This window comes from Poeciliopsis prolifica, unplaced genomic scaffold (genome assembly GCF_027474105.1).
Source record: "Poeciliopsis prolifica strain line A6 unplaced genomic scaffold, Auburn_PproV2 SCAFFOLD066, whole genome shotgun sequence".
Lineage (NCBI taxonomy): Eukaryota > Metazoa > Chordata > Actinopteri > Cyprinodontiformes > Poeciliidae > Poeciliopsis > Poeciliopsis prolifica.
Window position 1 is genome coordinate 116,620 of NW_026562441.1, and position 13,543 is coordinate 130,162.

At 37.9% G+C, this 13,543-nt stretch overlaps 1 pseudogene; it reads left to right on the plus strand.

The window, feature by feature from the left end:
* The first annotated feature begins 1,737 nt into the window (after window positions 1-1,737).
* On the plus strand, window positions 1,738-13,135 carry LOC129351309 (oocyte zinc finger protein XlCOF6-like; annotated as a pseudogene).
* Window positions 13,136-13,543: the final 408 nt, after the last annotated feature.

The following is a 13,543-nucleotide window of genomic DNA, read 5'->3' on the forward strand; positions in this document are numbered from 1 at the left end:
AGACTTCCATGGATTGTAGCACAGAGCAAAGTAGAACAAAGAGTGTGAATTGATAATATTGGTTAAATTGATTTGTTTTTATGGGAATGTGGATCTTTCAGACCAATTTGATTAGCACTTTTGCTAATATTCACATTTTATTGTCATGTGGCGGCTGGTCTTGGTCTCTGCTTAGATGGTCTTGACTATAACACTATGTAAAGCTATTTAAAGGGCCGTTTCATTTAACTAAAAAGAAATGTCATAAGACTAATGGTCAGATATTGACTTAGCAAGCAGAGTTAACAGAGACGGTTCAGTTTAAATATTTAGTACTTTACTGTAAGTTACAGTGTGGGACCATTATTTGATAAGCCCATCATATTCTGTGTCCATAAGAATAGCAAAGTATGATGTAAACCTGCAACAGCGCCTCCTACAGTCACAATGTGCAGTGGTCACAGAATATGGTGTAACGTCCCTGTTGGTGAGAAGCGAATCTTGAAGGGGAGTTAACGTCAGCTAGCCAGACTGCATATTTCCAAATGTTGGCACATTTGACGGCATTAAGTTTAATTGCTGGTAAAATTATTAACCACATGCAGACATTGTTTATTCTAAATAAGGTAAATAACAATCTCTCTGAAAGACGATGGAAGAGATTTCATTTTGTAATGTTTGCTGAGAATATCTTTACATTTTCCCCTCCTGGGGGTTTCTGTGGATCTAGTGTCCCTTATAAGAAGAAGGCTGACAGGAATGTAGTAAGGAAAGACATGCGGCAAATATCGTCTGGTCCGGAAATCAAACCCGTGACGGCCGTGTGGAGGACTGAAGGCCTCGAATCGCGGGTTGTGCTACTACAGCACGCCCCCTGATGAGGAATATTTTCATTTCAGTTTTTGTTAAACTGAAGAGTTCATTGTGTGACCTCACATTTTGACTTTTTTGTCCAGATCTCCCACAATGCAGTGTGTGCAAAGAGGAGGAGGATCTAAATGAGCTCAGAAACCCAGAGAGAAACTTCACTTCAGATCAAGATCATCCAGAACCTCTGCAGATAAAACTGGAACAAGAGGAACCAGAACCTCTGCATATGAAACTGGAACAAGAGGAACCAGAACCTCTGCAGATGAAACTGGATCAAGAAGAACCAGAACCTCTGCAGATAAAACTGGAAAAACAGGAACCAGAACCTCTGCAGATAAAACTGGAACAAGAGGAACCAGAACCTCTGCAGATGAAACTGGATCAAGAGGAACCAGAACCTCTGCAGATAAAACTGGAACAAGAGGAACCAGAACCTCTGCAGATGAAACTGGATCAAGAGGAACCAGAACCTCTGCAGATGAAACTGGAACAAGAGGAACCAGAACCTCTGCAGATGAAACTGGATCAAGAGGAACCAGAACCTCTACAGATGAAACTGGATCAAGAGGAACCAGAACCTCTACAGATAAAACTGGATCAAGAGGAACCAAACCTCTGCAGATAAAACTGGATCAAGAGGAACCAGAACCTCTACAGATAAAACTGGATCAAGAGGAACCAGAACCTCTGCAGATAAAACTGGAACAAGAGGAACCAGAACCTCTGCAGATCAAAGAGGAAGAGGAGCAACTTTCCATCAGTCAGGATGAAGAGCATCTTGTGATGAAACAGGAAACTGATGACATTTTGAACAAACAGCAGAAAAACTCAACAGAGACTTCAGAACAAGAAACGCACATGAAAGCTCAACCAGACCAAAATCTATATTCTTGTAAAATTTGTGATGAATCCTTTTCTCGAAATAGTTCCTTGATGAATCACAAGAAAACTCACATGGCTAAAAAACCGTTCACTTGTCCAGCTTGTGGAAAACGTTTCCGTCTAAACGACTCTTTAAACAGACACAAGAGAATTCACTCGGGTGAGAAACCTTACACCTGCACAACCTGTGGGAAAAGTTTTTTGTTTAAATCTCATTTACTTGCTCATATTGAGATTCATACAGGTGAGAAATCTTTCTCTTGTGAGACCTGTGGGAAAAGTTTCACTCGAAAGCAAAGTTTAACTGTTCACATGAGATGTCACACGGGTGAGAAGGTTCTCAATTGTGGCACTTGTGGAAGAAATTGTTTGACAAGATCTCATTTAGTTCAACACATGAGATCTCACACAGGTGAGAAACCTTTCTCATGTGGGATTTGTGGAAAAAGTTTCACTCAAAAACAGAACTTAACTTTTCACAACAGAATTCACACAGGTGAGAAACCTTTCTCATGTGGGGCCTGTGGAAAATGTTTCACTTATAAAAAAAGTTTAAAACTTCACGTGAGAATTCACACTGGTGAGAAGCCTTTCTCATGCGAGATTTGTAGAAAAAGTTTCACTCATAAAACCAGCTTAACTGCTCACATGGTAACTCATACAGGTGAGAAGCCTTTCTTATGTGGAACTTGTGGGAAATGTTTCCCTTATGAAAAAAGTTTAAATTCTCACATGAGAACTCACACAGGGGAGAAGCCTTTCTCATGTGGGATTTGTGAAAAGGGTTTCAGTCAAAAAACAACACTTAACTTCTCACAACAGAATTCACACAGGTGAGAAGCCTTTCTCATGTGTGATTTGTGGGAAAAGTTTCCCTTATAAAAAAAGTTTAGAACGTCACAGGAGAATTCATACTGGTGAGAAGCCTTTCTCATGTGGGATTTGTGAAAAAGGTTTCACTCAAAAAAACAACTTAACTTCTCACAACAGAATTCACACTGGTGAGAAGTAGCTGTGCATTGATTTATCAGCTGGCTGATTAATAAATGTTGATTTTCTTAATTTTGGGACATTGGTGAGCAGCAGATACATGCATGTGAAGCTGATCTGATTCCTCAATGTTATTGACCTCAGCCACTGTTCTGTTCTCCGCTGTGAGGTTTGACTATTAGACCAGCTCACCATGTCATGTCTGCACCCTTAGTGAAAAGCGAGGAAAATGTTTTGTGTACAGATCCAGTTTAAGTCATCACATGAAGATTCACACGGGTTGGAAGCTTTTATTTGTAGATTCAATAGAAAAAGGTTCACTCAAAACAAATGTAACTGTTCACATGAGAACTCGCACAGGTTTGATGGCACAATGTGAACCTCAAGATTCTCAGTAAGTTGCTGTTTGGAAGTGGAGTAATTGCAACCGACTTGGATTTTATTCTGGCAGTTTTATATTTCTATTTTATTTAATCAGACTCAGGGAGAGATTGTCTCTAAAGAAACGATGACTTTAAATGATTTGAGAGTTAGACTTCTAAAATGTTGGAAACTTTATTGTGTTTTATTCTTTGTACTTGTTTATTTTATTTCAATGATTTGGAGAAATGGATGCATTTCTTTGACATGGTTTTAATAATTTCCTGCTTAGAAAATGTATTGATGAGATGAATTGAATTTCAGATTGAAACTATTTATATAATTTTAAAAAAACTATTATAATGATGATCTTTTTCTTTTTTCCTGTTTAGTAGAAAACTGTGTGAAAGACTAGATTTACATAATTATAGAGGTTGGAATAAAACCTGTTTAAAACAAAAAGTAAATCAGGAAAACCTTCATATACATAAACAGCAGCAGTCCACAGAGATCATCTCTTCCTCAACGTTGCATACATTCTAATAAAGTCGATATCTTTTCATTCAACACTTAACAGACTGAGTTCTATATTTATACAAATAAGAGATAAAACAAAATGAGCCATAATTTAACAAAGAATGAACCTAAATAATCAAAACTTTAAAATTCAAAGCAAGTACAATTAATCATTTTAAACAACCTTCAGTACTTAAACTGGTGAGTTAGAAGTGAAGGAGTCATGGAACATAAACTATATTTTGATCTTATATAATAGTAAAGGTCAGGGTTTATCATTCTATTTATTTAATATTCCTGCTGGAACAATGTTCTTCCTCTGTATTTTCTTTTGAAGTATTTGGTGAATTACTGAGTAACTGATCATAACACCTAATTCATATTCAGTGTCTCCTCAGACTGACAAAAGTATAACAGTTATGTGAATATTCTGGTATTTTAAAGAGAATTTCTGAAAATATTGATACCAATAAGGAGTTTGGTTTAGAGGCCAAATTTACCACAAGGGCCAATGTGATCGGTTTCATGACGACACTTAAAAAAGAATGAAACAAAACGACAGATCAATATTTTATAGTTTGATATAATAAATGAGCGAAAGAGCCTCTTGAGTCTCCAGAGATCCAGGTTGCAGAAACCTGGCAGATTGAACAGCAGCTAAAAGTGCAGCAATTTATTAAAGTAAAATTAGGAAGGTTAAATAAATCTACCTCTAAATATTAACTAAAGGCTTTAAATTTAAACCACCAGAACAATAAAAGCATCCTGGTTAACTTCATACTTATCTGAAATATCTTTATAAAAATAGAAAATATATATGTGACTTTCACTCAATCAGGATTTTATTAGTTATTGCAAGAACAACAAAACATCATCAGTGTTTTCTCCAGACTGATCTATTGTAACTAACCACAGGTGTCAAACTCCAGTCCTCAAGGTGACCTGCAGTGTTTAGATGAGCCACAGGTACAAAACACTGCAATGAAATCACCATAATTACCTCCTCCTTGTGTGGATCAGATCTGCAGAGCCTTAATGACCTAATTACTCTATTCAGGTGGTGCAGCAGAGGCTCAGCTAAAGGTTTCAGGGCATCAGCCCTCCAGGACTTTAAAAGAAGAGACTCAGCAGAAAATTTAAAGCCAAACTAATAATCACTTCCAGTTTCTTCAGCACAGCAACAGTGAAACACGTGAAAAATAAAAACAGAGCAAATGTCTGGCTTTACTTTTCCTCTGAAGACTGTTTTGCAGTTTAGTTAAATGTTTCTGTGTTTTCAGTAAAAATGTCTTCAGTTCAGCCTCAGAGAGTTTATCAAGCAGCAGGAAACTCCTGCTGAAGAAACATTCACAGAGTGGAAAGAAATCAACGTTAAGATGGAGGAAGAGATGGACGATCAGCGCAGACTGATGGATTTTACCCGGATACCCAAGATCATCTTGCAGCGGATAGGTACGAAACAGCTGCAGTAGCTGTCATTATTTTAATTGATTGTATACATTGATATTAATTTAATTGGTGAATCAATAAAACCAGAGCACACAGAGCATGCTCATTGCTCTGTGATAGTTCTGTGCTGCCTGGCTTCATTCAGCAGGAGAAAAAGTGAGAACTGTCACAGTGTTTGGTTATTTCTGCTTGTTGCTCCTTGGTCTGTGTTCTTGATGGAGCGTTGTTTACCACTAGTGCATTGCCTTAATTGCTATGTTTAATAGTGCAGACAATGGTGGTTTCTGATATGAGCAATATGGGCAACCGCCCAGGGCGTTAACTTTTAGGGTTGGCATGAGACTTCCATGGATTGTAGCACAGAGCAAAGTAGAACAAAGAGTGTGAATTGATAATATGGTTAAATTGATTTGTTTTTATGGGAATGTGGATCTTTCAGACCAATTTGATTAGCACTTTTGCTAATATTTCACATTTTATTGTCATGTGGCGGCTGGTCTTGGTCTCTGCTTAGATGGTCTTGACTATAACACTATGTAAAGCTATTTAAAGGGCCGTTTCATTTAACTAAAAGAAATGTCATAAGACTAATGGTCAGATATTGACTTAGCAAGCAGAGTTAACAGAGACGGTTCAGTTTAAATATTTAGTACTTTACTGTAAGTTACAGTGTGGGACCATTATTTGATAAGCGCCATCATATTCTGTGTCCATAAGAATAGCAAAGTATGATGTAAACCTGCAACAGCGCCTCCTACAGTCACAATGTGCAGTGGTCACAGAATATGGTGTAACGTCCCTGTTGGTGAGAAGCGAATCTTGAAGGGGAGTTAACGTCAGCTAGCCAGACTGCATATTTCCAAATGTTGGCACATTTGACGGCATTAAGTTTAATTGCTGGTAAAATTATAACCACATGCAGACATTGTTTATTCTAAATAAGGTAAATAACAATCTCTCTGAAAGACGATGGAAGATTTCATTTTGTAATGTTTGCTGAGAATATCTTTACATTTTCCCCTCCTGGGGTTTCTGTGGGCTCTAGTGTCCCTTATAAGAAAGAAGGCTGACAGGAATGTAGTAAGGAAAGACATGCGGCAAATATTGTCGGGTCCGGAAATCAAACTCGTGACGGCTGTGTGGAGGACTGAAGGCCTCGAATCGTGGGTTGTGCTACTACAGCACGCCCCCTGCTGAGGAATATTTTCATTTCAGTTTTTGTTAAACTGAAGGGTTCATTGTGTGACCTCACATTTTGACTTTTTTGTCCAGATCTCCCACAATGCAGTGTGTGCAAAGAGGGAGGATCTAAATGAGCTCAGAAACCCAGAGAGAAACTTCACTTCAGATCAAGATCATCCAGAACCTCTGCAGATAAAACTGGAACAAGAGGAACCAGAACCTCTGCATATGAAACTGGAACAAGAGGAACCAGAACCTCTGCAGATGAAACTGGATCAAGAAGAACCAGAACCTCTGCAGATAAAACTGGAAAAACAGGAACCAGAACCTCTGCAGATAAAACTGGAACAAGAGGAACCAGAACCTCTGCAGATGAAACTGGATCAAGAGGAACCAGAACCTCTGCAGATAAAACTGGAACAAGAGGAACCAGAACCTCTGCAGATGAAACTGGATCAAGAGGAACCAGAACTTCTGCAGATCAAAGAGGAAGAGGAGCAACTTTGCATTAGTCAGGATGAAGATCACCTTGTGATGAAACAGGAAACTGATGACATTTTGAACAAACAGCAGAAAAACTCAACAGAGACTTCAGAACAAGAAACGCACATGAAAGCTCAACCAGACCAAAATCTATATTCTTGTCAAATTTGTGATAAAACCTTTTCTAGAAATAATTCTTTGATGAATCACAAGAAAACTCACACGGCTAAGAAACGTTTTAAATGTTCCACCTGTGGAAAACTTTACCCTCAAAAGAGTCGTTTAAATGATCACATGAGAACTCATACAGGTGAAAAACCGTTCACTTGTGCAGCTTGTGGAAAATGTTTCCATCTAAACGACTCTTTAAAAAGACACAAGAGAATTTTCTTGGTGAGAAATCTTACACATGCACAATCTGTGGAAAAAATGTTGTGTCTAAATGTCAGTTACTTGCTCATATGACGATTCATACAGGTGAGAAACCTTTCTCCTGTGAGACTTGTGGAAAAAGTTTCCAGAGGAAATCTCGGTTAGTTAGTCACATCAGAATTCACACGGGTGAGAAAACCTTTCTCATGTGAGACCTGTGGGAAAAGTTTCCGGAGTAACATAAAATAGTTAATCACATCAGAATTCACACAGGTGAGAAACCTTTCTCATGTGAGACCTGTGGAAAAAGTTTCTCTCAAAAGCAAAATTTAACTGTTCACGTGAGATCTCACACAGGTGAGAAACCTTTCTCATGTGGGATTTGTGGAAGAAGTTTCACTCATAAAAACAACTTAACTTCTCACAACAGAATTCACACAGGTGAGAAGCCATTCTCATGTGAGGCCTGCGGAAAATGTTTCCCTCATAAAAACAGTTTAACTGTTCACATGAGATCTCACACAGGTGAGAAACCTTTCTCATGTGGGATTTGTGGAAAAGGTTTCACTCAAAAACAGAACTTAACTTCTCACAACAGAATTCACACAGGTGAGAAGCCATTCTCATGTGAGACCTGTGGAAAATGTTTTCCTCATAAAAAAAGTTTAACGGTTCACATGAGATCTCACACAGGTGAGAAACCTTTCTCATGTGGGATTTGTGGAAAAGGTTTCACTCACAAACATAGATTAACTTCTCACATCAGAATTCACATGGTGAGAAGCCATTCTCATGTGAGGCCTGTGGAAAATGTTTCCCTCATAAAAAAGTTTAACTGTTCACATAGATCTCACACAGGTGAGAAACCTTTCTCATGTGGGATTTGTGGAAAAAGTTTCACTCAAAAACAGAACTTAACTTCTCACAACAGAATTCACACTGGTGAGAAGTAGCTGTGCATTGATTTATCAGCTGGCTGATTAATAAATGTTGATTTTCTTAATTTTGGGACATTGGTGAGCAGCAGATACATGCATGTGAAGCTAATCTGATTCCTCAATGTTATTGACCTCAGCCACTGTTCTGTTCTCCGCTGTGAGGTTTGACTATTAGACCAGCTCACCATGTCATGTCTGCACCCTTAGTGAAAAGCGAGGAAAATGTTTTGTGTATAGATCCAGTTTAAGTCATCACATGAAGATTCACACGGGTTGGAAGCTTTTATTTTGTAGATTCAGTAGAAAAAGGTTCACTCTAAATAAATGTAACTGTTCACATGAGAACTCGCACAGGTTTGATGGCACAATGTGAACCTCAAGATTCTCAGTAAGTTGCTGTTTGGAAGTGGAGTAATTGCAACCGACTTGGATTTTATTCTGGCAGTTTTATATTTTATTTTATTAATCAGACTGAGGGAGAGATTGTCTCTAAAGAAACGATGACTTTAAAGGATTTGAGAGTTAGACTTCTAAAATGTTGGAAACTTTATTGTGTTTTTATTCATTGTAATAATTTATTTTATTTCAATGATTTGGAGAAATGGATGCATTTCTTTGACATGGTTTTAATAATTTTCCTGCTTAGAAAATGTATTGATGATATAAATTGAATTTCAGATTGAAACTATTAATGTAATTTTAGAAAATAAACTATTATAATGATGATCCTTTTCTTTTTTCCTGTTTAGTAGAAAACTGTGTGAAAGACTAGATTTACATAATTATAGAGGCTGGAATAAAACCTGTTTAAAACAAAAAGTAAATCAGGAAAACCTTCATATACATAAACAGCAGCAGTCCACAGAGATCATCTCTTCCTCAACGTTGCATACATTCTAATAAAGTCGATATTCTTTTCATTCAACACTTAACAGACTGAGTTCTATATTTATACTAATAAGAGATAAAACAAAATGAGCCATAATTTAACAAAGAATGAACCTAAATAATCAAAACTTTAAAATTCAAAGCAAGTACAATTAATCATTTTAAACAACCTTCAGTACTTAAACTGGTGAGTTAGAAGTGAAGGAGTCATGGAACATAAACTATATTTTGATCTTATATAATAGTAAAGGTCAGGGTTTATCATTCTATTTATTTAATATTCCTGCTGGAACAATGTTCTTCCTCTGTATTTCTTTTGAAGTATTTGAATTACTGAGTAACTGATCATAACACCTAATTCAATATTCAGTGTCTCCTCAGACTGACAAAAGTATAACAGTTATGTGAATATTCTAGTATTTTAAAGAGTATTACTGAAAATATTGATACCAATAAGGAGTTGGTTTACAGGCCAAATTTACCACAAGGGCCAATGTGATCGGTTTAATGACGACACTTAAAAAAGAATGAAACAAAACGACAGATCAATATTTTATAGTTTGATATAATTAATGAGCCAAAGAGCCTCTTGAGTCTCCAGAGATCCAGGTTGCAGAAACCTGGCAGATTGAACAGGAGCTAAAAGTGCAGCAATTATTAAAGTAAAATTAGGAAGGTTAAATAAAATCTACCTCTAAATATTAACTAAAGGCTTTAAATTTAAACCACCAGAACAATAAAAGCATCCTGGTTAAATTTATACTTATCTGAAATATCTTTATAAAAATAGAAAATATATATGTGACTTTCACAGAATCAGGATTTTATTAGTTATTGCAAGAACAACAAAACATCATCAGTGTTTTCTCCAGACTGATCTATTGTAACTAAACCACAGGAGTCAAACTCCAGTCCTCAAGGTGACCTGCAGTGTTTAGATGAGCACAGGTACAAAACACTGCAATGAAATCACCATAATTACCTCCTCCTTGTGTGGATCAGATCTGCAGAGCCTTAATGACCTAATTACTCTATTCAGGTGGTGCAGCAGAGGCTCAGCTAAAGGTTTCAGGGCATCAGCCCTCCAGGACTTTAAAAGAAGAGACTCAGCAGAAAATTTAAAGCCAAACTAATAATCACTTCCAGTTTCTTCAGCACAGCAACAGTGAAACACGTGAAAAATAAAAACAGAGCAAATGTCTGGCTTTACTTTTCCTTTGAAGACTGTTTTGCAGTTTAGTTAAATATTTCTGTGTTTTCAGTGAAAATGTCTTCAGTTCAGCCTCAGAGAGTTTATCAAGCAGCAGGAAACTCCTGCTGAAGAAACATTCACAGAGTGGAAAGAAATCAACGTTAAGATGGAGGAAGAGATGGACGATCAGCGCAGACTGATGGGATTTTACCGGATACCCAAGATCATCTTGCACCGGATAGGTACGAAACAGCTGCAGTAGCTGTCATTATTTTAATTGATTGTATACATTGATATTAATTTAATTGGTGAATCAATAAAACCAGAGCACACAGAGCATGCTCATTGCTCTGTGATAGTTCTGTGCTGCCTGGCTTCATGCAGCAGGAGAAAAAGTGAGAACTGTCACAGTGTTTGGTTATTTCTGCTTGTTGCTCCTTGGTCTGTGTTCATGATGGAGCGTTGTTTACCACTAGTGCATTGCCTTAATTGCTATGTTTAATAGTGCAGACAATGGTGGTTTCTGATATGAGAAATATGGGCAACCGCCCAGGGTGTTATCTTTTGGGTTGGCATGAGACTTCCATGGATTGTAGCACAGAGCAAAGTAGAACAAAGAGTTTGAATTGATAATATTGGTTAAATTGATTTGTTTTTATGGGAATGTGGATCTTTCAGACCAATTTGATTAGCACTTTTGCTAATATTTCACATTTTATTGTCATGTGGCGGCTGGTCTTGGTCTCTGCTTAGATGGTCTTGACTATAACACTATGTAAAGCAATTTAAAGGGCCGTTTCATTTAACTAAAAAGAAATGTCATAAGACTAATGGTCAGATATTGACTTAGCAAGCAGAGTTAATAGAGACGGTTCAGTTTAAATATTCAGTACTTTACTGTAAGTTACAGTGTGGGACCATTATTTGATAAGCGCCATCATATTCTGTGTCCATAAGAATAGCAAAGTTGATGTAAACCTGCAACAGCGCCTCCTACAGTCACAATGTGCAGTGGTCACAGAATATGGTGTAACGTCCCTGTTGGCGAGAAGCGAATCTTGAAGGGGAGTTAACGTCAGCTAGCCAGACTGCATATTTCCAAATGTTGGCACATTTGACGGCACTAAAGTTTAATTCCTGGTAAAATTATTAACCACATGCAGACATTGTTTATTCTAAATAAGGTAAATAACAATCTCTCTGAAAGACGATGGAAGAGATTTCATTTTATAATGTTTGCTGAGAATTACATTTTCCCCTCCTGGGGGTTTCTGTGGGCTCTAGTGTCCCTTATAAGAAAGAAGGCTGACAGGAATGTAGTAAGGAAAGACATGCGGCAAATATCGTCGGGTCCGGAAATCAAACCCGGAACGGCCGTGTGGAGGATTGAAGGCCTCCAAACGTGGGTTGCGCTACCACAGCACGCCCCCTGATGAAGAATATTTTCATTTTAGTTTTAGTTAATTAAACTGAAGGGTTCATTGTGTGACCTCACATTTTGACTTTTTTTTCCAGATTTCCCACAATGCAGTGTGTGCAAAGAGGAGGATCTAAATGAGCTCAGAAACCTGGAGAGAAACTTCACTTCATATCAGATCATCCAGAACCTCTGCAGATAAACTGGAACAAGAGGAACCAGAACCTCTGCAGATAAAACTGGAACAAGATGAACCAGAACCTCTGCAGATAAAACTGGAACAAGAACCAGAACCTTTGCAGATAAAACTGGATCAAGAGGAACCAGAACCTCTGCAGATGAAACTGGAAAAAGAGGAACCAGAACCTCTGCAGATGAAACTGGAAAAAGAGGAACCAGAACCTCTGCAGATAAAACGGGAACAAGAGGAACCAGAACCTCTGCAGATGAAACTGGAAAAAGAGGAACCAGAACCTCTGCAGATGAAACTGGATCAAGAGGAACCAGAACCTCTGCAGATGAAACTGGAAAAAGAGGAACCAGAACCTATGCAGATAAAACTGGAACAAGAGGAACCAGAACCAGAACCTCTGCAGATGAAACTGGATCAAGAGGAACCAGAACCTCTGCAGATGAAACAGGAACAAGAGGAACCAGAATCTCTGCAGATGAAACTGGACCAAAAAGAACCAGAACTTCTGCAGATCAAAGAGGAAGAGGAGCAACTTTCCATCAGTCAGGATGAAGAGCATCTTGTGATGAAACAGGAAACTGATGACATTTTGAACAAACAGCAGAAAAACTCAACAGAGACTTCAGAACAAGAAACGCACATGAAAGCTCAACCAGACCAAAATCTATATTCTTGACAAATTTGATAAAACCTTTTCTCGAAATAGTTCCTTGATGAATCACAAGAAAACTCACATGGCTAAGAAACATTTCAAATGTTCCACCTGTGGAAAACGTTACCCTTACAAGAGTCGTTTTAAAGGATCACATGAGAATTTATACAGGTGAAAAAACCGTTCACTTGTCCAGATTGTGGAAAAGGTTTCCGTCTAAACGACTCTTTAAAAAGACAAGAGAATTCACTCGGGTGAGAAACCTTACACCTGCACAACCTGTGGGAAAAGTTTTTTGTTTAAATCTCATTTACTTGCTCATATGACGATCATAGAGGTGAGAAACCTTTCTCCTGTGAGACTTGTGGAAAAAGTTTCCGGAGGAAACATAAGTTAGTTAATCACATCAGAATTCACACGGGTGAGAAACCTTTCTCATGTGGGATTTGTGGAAAAAGTTTCACTCAAAAACAGAACTTAACTTCTCACAACAGAATTCACACAGGTGAGAAACCTTTCTCATGTGGGATTTGTGGAAAAAGTTTCACTCAAAAACACAACTTAACTTCTCACAACAGAATTCACACAGGTGAGAAGCCTTTCTCATGTGGAATTTGTGGAAAAGGTTTCACTCACAAACATAGATTAACTTCTCACATCAGAATTCACACTGGTGAGAAGCCATTCTCATGTGAGGCCTGTGGAAAATGTTTTCCCTCATAAAAAAAGTTTAACTGTTCACATGAGATCTCACACAGGTGAGAAACCTTTCTCATGTGGGATTTGTGGAAAAAGTTTCACTCAAAACAGCACTTAATTTCTCACAACAAAATTCACTCAGGTGAGAAACCTTTCTCATGTGGGATCTGTGGAAAACGTTTCACTCGAAAACAGCACTTAACTTCTCACAACAGAATTCACACTGGTGAGAAGTAGCTGTGCATTGATTTATCAGCTGGCTGATTAATAAATGTTGATTTCCTTAATTTTGGGACATGGGTGAGCAGCAGATACATGCATGTGAAGCTGATCTGATTCCTCAACGTTATTGACCTCAGCCACTGTTCTGTTCTCCGCTGTGAGGTTTGACTATTAGACCATCTCACCATGTCATGTCTGCACCCTTAGTGAAAAGCGAGGAAAATGTTTTGTGTATAGATCCAGTTTAAGTCATCACATG